Consider the following 11470-nt stretch of genomic DNA (forward strand, 5'->3'; position numbering starts at 1 on the left):
GCACTAATAAAAGAATTAACTTAAGAAAGATCAATCGAACTATTTTCAATATCTTAATGAATGTCGCGATACAAAACGAGGTACTGAGAAATTCATTAAAAGACCCGTATTTATTCGCGTTATTAATGAGAAAAATATATTATCGACGAAATAGACTTTGAGTAACAATGTAGCTTTCAAAACGTTCCCAATCAAGCAGAATTAATCATTATTGGGAGCGATACTAACGAATTCATAAAAAAATGAGATGCAAAATAAAGTATCATAATATTTATCTGAATGAATGTGACATGAGATTCAAGAAACCGAATATTCAGCGCGTACGTTTATTTTGTATGTTTATTTTACCTTAAGTATTTCTCGTAACGGCACCGAACTGATTGACACTTACACACGTCGCTCGTTTGTACACAACGCTGTTTATGATCTAAGATCGCCACGCTGTCATTCACTCGAGGTAGTAAAACGCGAACCACATTCCTCTCGAGACACGATTGTGGCAGGCGTCACCAGACCTTGTGAACACAATCATCGTATAGTTGATTAATTATCTATCCATATGTGCAACTGAAGAGTCTACTACAATAGTAGGCTAATCTACATTATAACTAATAACATTTTATAAAAACGGAGAAAATAACTCTAAAATTCAATTTTAACTTTAAAATTTATTTTCGCCATTATTACAAAATATGGGTTAACTCATTGTTGCCCTTTAATTAATTTTCATGACTAACGATATGTGTATCGATACAACAGTTAGTCGTCGAAACAATTTTTTTCAATTTATACATTTAAAGCAAGAACTAAAATAATCGTAACTGTGTGAAGTTGCCCCTTCCCCACTACTGAAAATTACAGTTATGATTACTTACGCAGTCTAGAAAACCATATTTCGCGAAAGGAGGGGCTAACTTCAGGCACGTATGTCTTTTTTTCATATTATTATTTACAACTTTGACTACCAATTGAGAATGAACTACTAAATACTACTATAATGACTACCAATCGAATGGTAATGGTTGTTTTAAATTTTTAGTAGTGGGGGGGGGCAACTTTACACAGCTAATAATTTAAAAAAATAATTATAGTTTCTTTAACGGTTACATCTAGATACATTAAAAATTACATAAATTATATGTAAAAAGTTAGCATTTTTGAGTTAATAAAGGAAATTCTCAAATCTTTAAAGATATAAGAAAAATGTTAATTTTTTACTTGTATCACTTTTCCATCAATGCAGCGATATGTCTTGCGTCGGAATTCTTCGTCAATTCAAATGTAATACGTCTATAATTGTCGGATTGAAAGCGCACGGAAAGATACGCGAGATATATAATCGAGTTAAATAATGGAGAGCAATGATAAATCATTTATTAATACATGCATTTTGCAGGATTTTATTTAATTGTGCGCGTAATACTAGATTTCGATTGTATATTTTCGAAATTCCATTGTGTTCTTGATTAGACAGTAATTCGACTTTATTAATTGCATCGCGCGCGCCACGTGGTTGCACGTCAGATTAAAATTTCATGATACTCACAGACGGTAGTTATTCTTTAATAATGCTTAAATCATTCCACTGTTTACCGAACAGATTTAAAGGTATTTCACGTACTATACTTTCCAGTTGAGATAGCGCGCGGAGTAATACGCGTCGTCGGATTCAGTCGTTTAAATAACGGAAAACTGCGATTGTTTATCAATAACCGGTTAGAGAAATACAAGATCAAGCACAACATTCGGCTTACAATCCATTTCATAGTACGTTACATATTTCGGAACGGTAAACCGCCTGACGCGGCCTTGATATTTGTATTGTGCTGCACAGCGCGCTGTGTTTACACCAGTTTGCCGCGCTATCATTCGCACAGGTATAAGCGGCGTGACGTGAGTCGCTCCGTGTACTATCGCGTTATTTCTATCTAGAAAACGCGATCATATACGAACAGTTAGCGATCGTTGATCCGTGGAGTGGATTTACTTTTACAATTAACGATTCGTAAGCGCGTCGAAGCAAGTGACTATTTATCGGAACAGACACTTTGCGCGATTTATATTTTTCAAAATAAAAATCAAAGCAAATACACGGAAAGAAATAACTTAGCATTATTAGCTAAATATCAATAGCTATTTCGAACTTTGCTGTCATTGCTAAAAGTTAGTTATTAAAGATAAAATATATTTAATGTAATGTATTAACGAAATTTTGTATTCTTACCCTCTACATCCTCTTACTGAGGATGACTCAATGCGGTGCCGATACGTTTAATGAGTCCAAATTAGTATGTTAAATATACTTTATATCACAGCACTAACTCCGTGCAAGGCTCACTAGTTTTTCTTTTGATACTTTCTTTTGATACTGATTAATTTTTAATTATATGAGCCAGTTTGATACTTATCACTCAGGAAAATGTTTCGTTGTTCTAGCTAGAATTCTAAATATTACACTTAAATTATATTACTGTTTTTTATATCTGCTAAAAAATTGTCTGTCATACGTAGAATTTATAGCAGCAATATTCCAAGAATATATGCAAGAAAAAATAGGTCTCATAACCAAATATGATTGGAGTCTGGATTGGAGTCTGGACTAAACGTCATAGAGAAACTTTCTTGCTAAATTTGACAAATAGTTCAGATATAATTTCTGTCTCTGTTATCTAGATATTAAAATATATTTGTTGCGAGATACAATTTTATTAGCTAAAATAAAAGCGTACTTTAACAGAAGTAATTAAGAAAGTGGCATACGGAAAGATTTTGCTGAAAAATTTAAAAGTTTTGCTGGATATTCCTTAACAGAATTAGCTAAACGTTATTTGAGTCTAATAGCAAATATTTTTTACTGTAGCGTTTAAATTTTAACAACTAATAAATTTAGCTTTAGCAGTAACAATATTAGCTATTCCTATTTTAAAGACACTCATTAGCTACCACGGTCATATTCTAGCTGTGTTGGCTAATCCTTTCTCTGCGTGTAGAAACAGGAATTCTTATTGTCGTAACTACTTCAGCGGTTTATCGAGTAATAATTTAATGCTGTTTCTCACGTTTGGATTTTGACATACGTATACATATCTCATGTCGCTATTTGAATCTTTTTCTGCCGAACAAGTATCGAATCTCGATAGCATTTTTTGAAAAGTTTATCACACTTTGAAATTAATAATTGACTCGATTTTATTAATCGCGCCGAATCACGTGACAACAGAATGAGACACTGACGCTTTTTACAAATTTTTCGATTATTAATGTAACGTTGGGGAAATGAATGAGTCAAATGCAAATCGTAACGTCGTGCGGTTGTAACTTCTTTCGTCGGAATACAATAAAGTGCGTGTCGCACGCGATTAACATTGAAAGTGGCGTGCAAGTGCCGCGCGATCATTGTGTTCTTGATATAATTAGTGCGCGCGCGATCACAATTAATCGTGTTTCCGCAAGTGAATATTGTGTGGGTGCCACGAAGAAGCAGTAACAAAGGAACAAGAGAGGAGGCAGAGGTCCGGGGAGGCATCGGGTGACGGCGAAGCAACCGTGGGGTGAGTAATTTACCATTCATTACTTGTGTTCATTATACAATTTTATAAAAGCTTATACTTAAGATTCTTTTTTTTTTTCGGAAATACAATTATTTTATGCTCACAATGACACTGAAAAAAATAATCTTGCAATTATAGCGAGAATTATTTAGGTACGAGAAATGAACTAAAATGGATAAGTGATTAGTAAGCACTGCGATACCACATACGTTTTGTATTTTATAATCATATCAACAGATAACAGAGACAGAAATTATATCTGAACTATTTGTCAAATTTAGCAAGAAAGTTTTTGTATGACGTTTAATCAGTCCAGACTCCAATCATATTTGGTTATGAGACATATATTTTCTTGCATATCTATATTTTTAGACTATTGCTGCTATAAATTCTACGTATGACAGACAATTTTTTAACAGATACGAAAAAGAGCGATATAATTTAAGTGTAATATTTAGAATTCTATAGTTGGAACAGCGAAACATTTCCCTTAGGTGTGATGGATTTTTTTAAGATATTACTTATTTCGCGCGCTATTCTAATCCGGATGTATTTGTGTTTTACAGCTCGACGCAAGCTTGCACTGCAACTCCGCTGTTGCGCATCGCATATCGGTGAGTGATAAATTATCTCCTATTTTAAACTGAGGTAATAGATCTGTGAAGATAAATTGTATCAGGTTATATATATAAATTGTAGATACGTATAAATATACACATGCATTGAATAAAGAACATAATATTACAAATAAATACAACATTTCAAAGATCTATTGCTTTAGAATGGATGGGCTATCTATTCTCAAGATTAGGTTCAATATATAATTCTCGAAATGTGGAATAGATATATAAGTGTTGGTCGATTGTGTGAGAATGCACGCGCACAACGTTTCCAAAAAATCTATCTGATATCTTTGAAGTATTTGAAATTTGCGTTTAGTCTCTCAATATCTTTTTAGAATTATATTATGTATTATATAAATTTATACATATATATAAGCATAAATAGAAAACAGTGGATATAATTATTATAAATTATACTAATTATGTTTATTCTTATATTCTATTTATCAATTTTATCCTAATATTTTATAGCTTATTTATTCATATGTATTGATTTTATGTTAAACAAATTAAAATAATATGAAATTGAGTAAATATTTTAACATAAAATAGAAAATATCTATATAGAAATAATTTCAGATTTAATTAATTGTTGTTAAACCAGCTGTATAAACCAGCTGTATAAACCAGTTGTATAACCAGCTTATTTCAAGATATAAAATTTTATTCTGATTATCTCACCATTTTTTAGACAAAATCTATACGAAATTGCGCGTGATTTCTATCAACTCTATTTATTTTCTACAAGACACACGTATATGAATGATTTATTTACAATTAATTCGCATTACGTTAATTTACGATTATGAATTTATTGGTGCTCTACTTTCGTGTTGTGACGAATGGAGCGGTGGCGTGCGATTAGGTTCCACAATAACGCGATATATTCGGGTCATAATAAGGGATTAATTTAAATGCATAACGCGCTATTGGCGCGGACGTTATAAATTCTATCTCCTCGATTAATATTCGGTGCCATCGGTGACTTGTTGATCCGTTCGTCGGATGTACATCATATTCAATCATAACCACACCCACGTAATGTAAATCCCATTATAACGAGTGTGCCGCAATCCAATATTGCCAGTACATCTGCCATCGATATTAGCAAGTTACATCTGTGTCGATTTAGTATAATGGATTTTCTATGTACCAAACGTTGATATCAACGACAGGGGATGAATGTCACCGCGCTGTCGTACTCGCAAAAGCGAGAAGTTACACGCGTGTAACTCTTGGATATCGCTGATATCTGACAACTATTCAAAATTAGTTTGATTTTATCTTCAATCGTTGAAGAACGCGTTTAATTAATTAGATTAACGTTGATGATCCGTGAATAAAGCAAAATTACAATGCACGGAGTTTGAAAGGGCGAATAAATTCAAACGGTATTGACGTATCGCGTCATTTCAGTTCTGCCTATTTATAATGCCCGTATTTATCTACAAGGAGATAAAATTCTATTTCCGATCACGTTTAAAATATCTTTTTTCATTTTTAAACGTTTTTTTTTTGCATTCCATCTCTCTATTGACCAATTTTTTAATTCTCTCAAAGCTACACATATATCTTATAATTCTCATTTCTACAAAAAGTCTACTACAAAATAAATAAATAAATAAAACAGCAGACACTTTTTAATAAAAACTTTTACGTGATATTTCGAAGCGATGCGCGATGTAAAAACTGAATACAGATTGCATAGAAAATAGCACGATCACATAGATATTTTTTAAAAAGCGCGGTAATCATCCGGTCAGATATTTTGTATAAATTCCGCTTATCGATTTCTCCATTTCACGTTGATGGAAATCTACCGAGATTGAGAAAAAATTACGTGTCTGCGCATGTCGCAATTGAAAGAAGAGATACGATCACATGAATACAATCACATGACGTATTGATATTTTTTTAAAAAGCTCGGTAATCATCCAGTCAGATATTTTGTATAAATTCCGCTTATCGATTTTAATTCATTTCACGTTGATGAAAGTTTACCGAGATTGAGAAAAAAATTACATGTCTGTGCGAGTCGCAATCGAAAGAAGATATATATATATATATATATATATATATATATATATACGAGAGATAAAAAAGAGAAGGTAAAAAAAGAAAAAGAATATGACGCGAATATGAGTATTCTGTAAAATATCAGCAATAGAGAAACTCTTATTTGACGTTTGAAGACTTTCTTGTGAATTTTTTCAAATTAAGTAGGGAGATCTATAGGGGGAGATTTTTTATTTTAATATCTCAAACAATTTCCAGGACATTCCACTCTCACCATGTCGAACACGCAAGCCATTTTCTTATCGATCGCGCCTAAATATGACGTCTGTTAGGAATTGCGAATCATAGATCGCTTCATAAGACAACAGATGCGCGCGAGATCGGGACGTAAAACTGAACGATGGGAGTCGCGGCGGCATTATAAACGGCGCGGATAGATATTGGTGTGTCGATCACGAGAAAAGTAAGTCGGGGAAAATGCGAAACGCGCGCCGGAATTTCTCCCCTTCGTACGAAGCGAGGCGCGTCTTTCTATCGCGAATTCGAATATCCTGCTGAAGCAAGGCGCGCGGCGAATGATGAACCGAATGGGTGCCGTTGCCGTTGGGGCGCCTTGGGAAGCCAGAACCCGAATAAAATTCGGCGCTCCGCGGATGATGAACCGCGATGACGAGGGACGATAAAGGAGGGCGAAACGCTACCGCGGAGATGCGCGAATTTGGAATACAGGAGAGGCATTGTAGGAATCACTCGACTGCATCACTCACATAAGAATAGAAACGAAACGTTGCTATACGAGTCCTCTTTCTTTCTCAGCGAAAATAGCGTGAGTTATATTATTTTAATGCAACGAAAGGAGATATTGCTCCTGTATCACCTTCGCCATTTCTATTCATTTATAATGGTCATCAGATACCACCGATAATGTTCTTCAAAAGTCAAACGTTATCAGATTCAGTACATGTAAAATCGGCGATCGTTTGTCAATTGTAATTTCATTAATTTTCTTTTTGTCATCTCTGCTTTTGATTAATTCCGATCCGGGCACAATTCGAACTCGATTCGGCAAAATCCGATATCGTAGATGTATTTTTGAACATTATTCACATATTAAACCCGATTCTGGAACTGATGACCCAGTTTTCCGAAATCAGTAAGTTAACCGTGCGCTCCCGCGCGTATATATGCGGGGATGAAAAACGTCACGCTCCGATCGTCGCAGTTTTCACAGACGTTTCGGGCGAGATTTAAAATTATTGAAGCAGTACATTTCCTCATTTAACGATCACTCCTGATTTTGTACTTTTAAAGTTTTCTCGAACACGAAACTTCTTTCTAGCGCGCCAAGTGCTCGTTCTTTCTTGCATCGGGTAAATTCAATTGGTGCGACAGAAACGAAGATGGGAACTGACGAACCATATACCTATATGATACGTATATGCGAGAAATTTCAATCGATCTGATAATGAAAATTATGTCGTGCGATTGCATATGTTTCATTAATTCAATCGCTGCTTTCCACACCAAGATTCTCATGTCGCGTAAACGCAAATATAAACGATACATATTTAGATCAATAATGACGGGCTAAAAAAGATAAGTTACCATCCCATTTATCCTTGCTATATTATTCTATTTTATTAGCGATTATCTGATTATTATATAAAATATAAATTATTTATTAGCTAAAGCATGCTATGATATACAATCCTCTGTTTATAAACCACAACACGCGATATAAACAAAAGTACATAGGTAAACAATTTTAAACGGTATCACAACGATATCATACGGAAAATGTAGTATAAATACATAGATAAATTTACCTTTGTATTGACGAGCGATGTAATTTATTCGCAAAACATCGCGATATCTCATTACGCGTGCAAAATGCAAGCGGGATATGAAATCCGCCTTATATGAAGTAATAGTTTAAAAATCATGCGGGCGCGGAATAAATAGATTTAAACGCAAATAAAGCAGCCAGCCATGCGGCGGATTATTGTCCCATCGTGTATTGTCTATGCTCGGCAGGTGAATCTGCTTTACATATTTTACCGACTATGAACGCAGTAGTCGCAGTACATTTCATGGCTGATGCTATATTCGCGTTTACAAGTCTGAGGAAGCGTCGGTGTATACGCCGGACGCTCGAAAGAAGTCTTCTCGAAAGGGAAGCTGGGCTCTCGTAAAAGGAACAGAAAGCGTTCGGGATCGCAGAAGTGTGACATCCCGATTCCGGTTGCGCAAAAAAGACCGGAAATTTTTCAAATAATTTGCATCCGCCGCGCGATTCCCGGGCCCGAAAAGGTCAAAAACGGAAACATCGAACGATAGATTTGCGCTTTGTCCGCCCAAATCAATATCGACATGGCCGAATATATTCGTCGCGAGAATTTATCGTTATGCTTTTTTTTACAGCATGATATTAACTACGGCACAAAAAAAATGTATTTTGTATGAAAGAAAGATTTCAGTGATTCGCGTCACTACTAGGCACGTGATTTGAATGAATTTTACATGCAGCTGCATATACGCAATTATTGAAATAATTATCATAATGTTTAGTTCACCGTATCAATAATAATTATATAAAATTTGGTGAAATTATTATGTCCCAATGGATGCCACAAGTTGCAATGTACGGTGTGCTCTAAAACAATTAATAATTAGTAATTTAATGAAGAACTTTAAAAACTAATTAAATAAAATTAATTAAGTTTTTAATAAAAGTAATAATTTTTCAAAGCATAGATATCACGATGTATAATTTTTGCTTGAAAATTAGAGAATTTTTAAATATAGTCATTTATAGTAGAATTATTGCATATAATTAGCAACCGTATTGCAATTATATGCAATAATAAATATAATAGTAATATTAAGCGACAGTATACAGACAATTTTTATTTTATATTATAACATCGAATGTTAATATGAATGTAATATTGACATTAAATGCTCACAGCCTCGATTCTTTGCTTTTTTGTAACGTGAAAATTTAATGAAGTTGGACTAGACACCTAGTATATTATAATAAATTAAACCATTGGACCGACAGAGTAACATCTATATTTTATATGCATTCATCGATGATTTTGTAATAAATTCGATGATATCCAATTAATTTATTCGCATGACTGATATTGCAACCATTCTATCATTAATTGTTGAAAAGTTTTAATAAATCTAAAAATTGTAAATAAATAATAATACTTTTCATTTATCATTACTAGATTTCCACAAAATCTCTTAAATCCTAAAATGATGGATTTGTATAAAATTCAAATTATCGGAAAAATCAGCACTAAATTCTAAAGAAATCTTCATTTAAACATATTTTCGCATGCTACTGCAATTTTGGAATAAATTGTTTAGATATAAAATAAATTTAAATACAAAATGTTTGCAATCAATCGAGTTGAAAATCTCGGGATTGTATAAACGGTGTGTCTCTGTCTCTCTGAAATTCCAGGGATCTTCCTTAATGCGTATAGATAGATAAAAAAAAGCGAGCAGTCGCACGCAGGCAAATTATCTTTCTTATTAATGAGCCATAACTAGCTATAGTAAGTAGAAAACGAATGCAGCGCACGGGCGACAATGAGAACTGTCGAAAACAGGTCAGACTATTTATGGGTTTTTTTTTCCTCACGTAACCACATTTCAGGCTTTACCACTATTCCGCGTTGCTTTTAGACCGCGGGAGAATCGCGGTATCCGACCAGCGGGCGCAAAAAGGAGCGCTCGCGCTCGCGCTTTTCTTCCAAGTTTCTTGCGTATTTGATGGTATCCGTCACCTTAGATTAAACGCGTATACTTTTGGCCGACGAAGAAAAACGCGAAGTTATCTTCACGTCGAAGTTATCGGTCACTCCGTCGTGCAAGTAAAAATTGCAACAATTCGATGTTATAGGATAGAGATTGTCGTCGATTTCACTCGGACATTAATCGACAGAAATGTATGAGTGTCTTTTTATCCCAAAAAAATTATAAATTATCCATAAAAATTGTCATCTCTGTCAGGGCGATCTCATGCTATGACGTTCCATGTATATAGCGGTGCATGCGCGGTGTATATGTATTATTTGTTTTACATATATCGACAGTCAACAATAATAGAATGTATCCCTACATAATATGGAGCCGCAGCATGCTCTCTACATGTACCATTGGTTCGGTCTCTTCCGAGCGATTTTTTTTTTTCAACAAATACCTATAAAAATTCCTGTCAAAATATCGACATGAGATGAGTTTTGGCGCGACCAAACGGTTTGTCGAAACAAAACTAGTGAAGAATTATCGAAACAGAGTCTGCTGTGAATAACGAACGACAGCCGAAATTCTATTTTCGTTCAGCCAAGAAAGATAGAAAGAGAACACAGATTATTTACAAGTTGACGCGAAAGTATAATGCATTCTGTTTCGATATAAAGGTATAACAACTGGTGAGAATATACACGCGCGCTTTCTTCTCAATTATTCCTACGTGCAATTTGCATAAACGACATAGATTAAATCATTAACCCGCAATCGCGTGAAATAATTCAGCGCGATCAATTCAGCGTTTTTTTTCCTTGCCGTATCCACAACAATTTTAGCTCTTTGTAATGTTTCACCTGTGCATTACGGCCGGGGTAAATTAGTCGCGTCATTTTCTCGTGAAATCGACTATTAGAGTTACATTTGCGAATAATTTATTGACGCCTGTATAACACATTGATACTGATCAATAATCGCGACGAACGAGCGGTTAAATGTAATAATCGCATCGATGTTAATTGCCCGCTTAATTATTTCTCGTTACGATAACCGTGTATCGATTACATATGCATATTCCTAGATATCTCATAGTTTTCCCGCGGAAAAGCGTTTCCGCGTCGTTGCTATATCTACGTGTGAAACGCTTCGCAGTTAAACGGCACTTTGACATAATTGCTTATTGCGAAAGTGTCGTAAGCAGGTGGGTTAACCCGGTCGTTACCGTACTCGAAGTAAGCCGACTATGTCAATAAGGCCTTCAAAGACGTAAAGGTAAAAGCTGATTGCGCCGATTAATTGGTTTAACTCGGTAAATCGCCTTCGCTTATCCCGATATTTAAACTGCAAATAATACGATAGACTTTTCATAACATAAATATTAATACGAGATGTCAAGCCTCTCATCTAAATTGAATTGTTCTGTACAATAATAGAGATAATAAAAGTTGTAGTTTATATATATATATATATATATATACATATATATATATATATAAAACTATAACTTTTATTATATAT

The 11470-nt window shown here is 34.3% G+C and overlaps 1 long non-coding RNA gene across 1 annotated transcript in view; it reads right to left on the reverse strand.

Moving 5' to 3' along the window:
- Positions 1 to 298: 298 nt before the first annotated feature.
- Positions 299 to 11470, reverse strand: part of LOC105451687 — an 83170-nt gene continuing 71998 nt past the window's right edge. The window contains exon 3 of the long non-coding RNA XR_974608.1: positions 299 to 515. This is a non-coding gene — a long non-coding RNA (uncharacterized LOC105451687). The remainder of the gene's footprint in view (positions 516 to 11470) is intronic.

Source organism: Wasmannia auropunctata, unplaced genomic scaffold (assembly GCF_000956235.1).
Source record: "Wasmannia auropunctata unplaced genomic scaffold, wasmannia.A_1.0 LD336047.1, whole genome shotgun sequence".
NCBI classification, from domain to species: domain Eukaryota; kingdom Metazoa; phylum Arthropoda; class Insecta; order Hymenoptera; family Formicidae; genus Wasmannia; species Wasmannia auropunctata.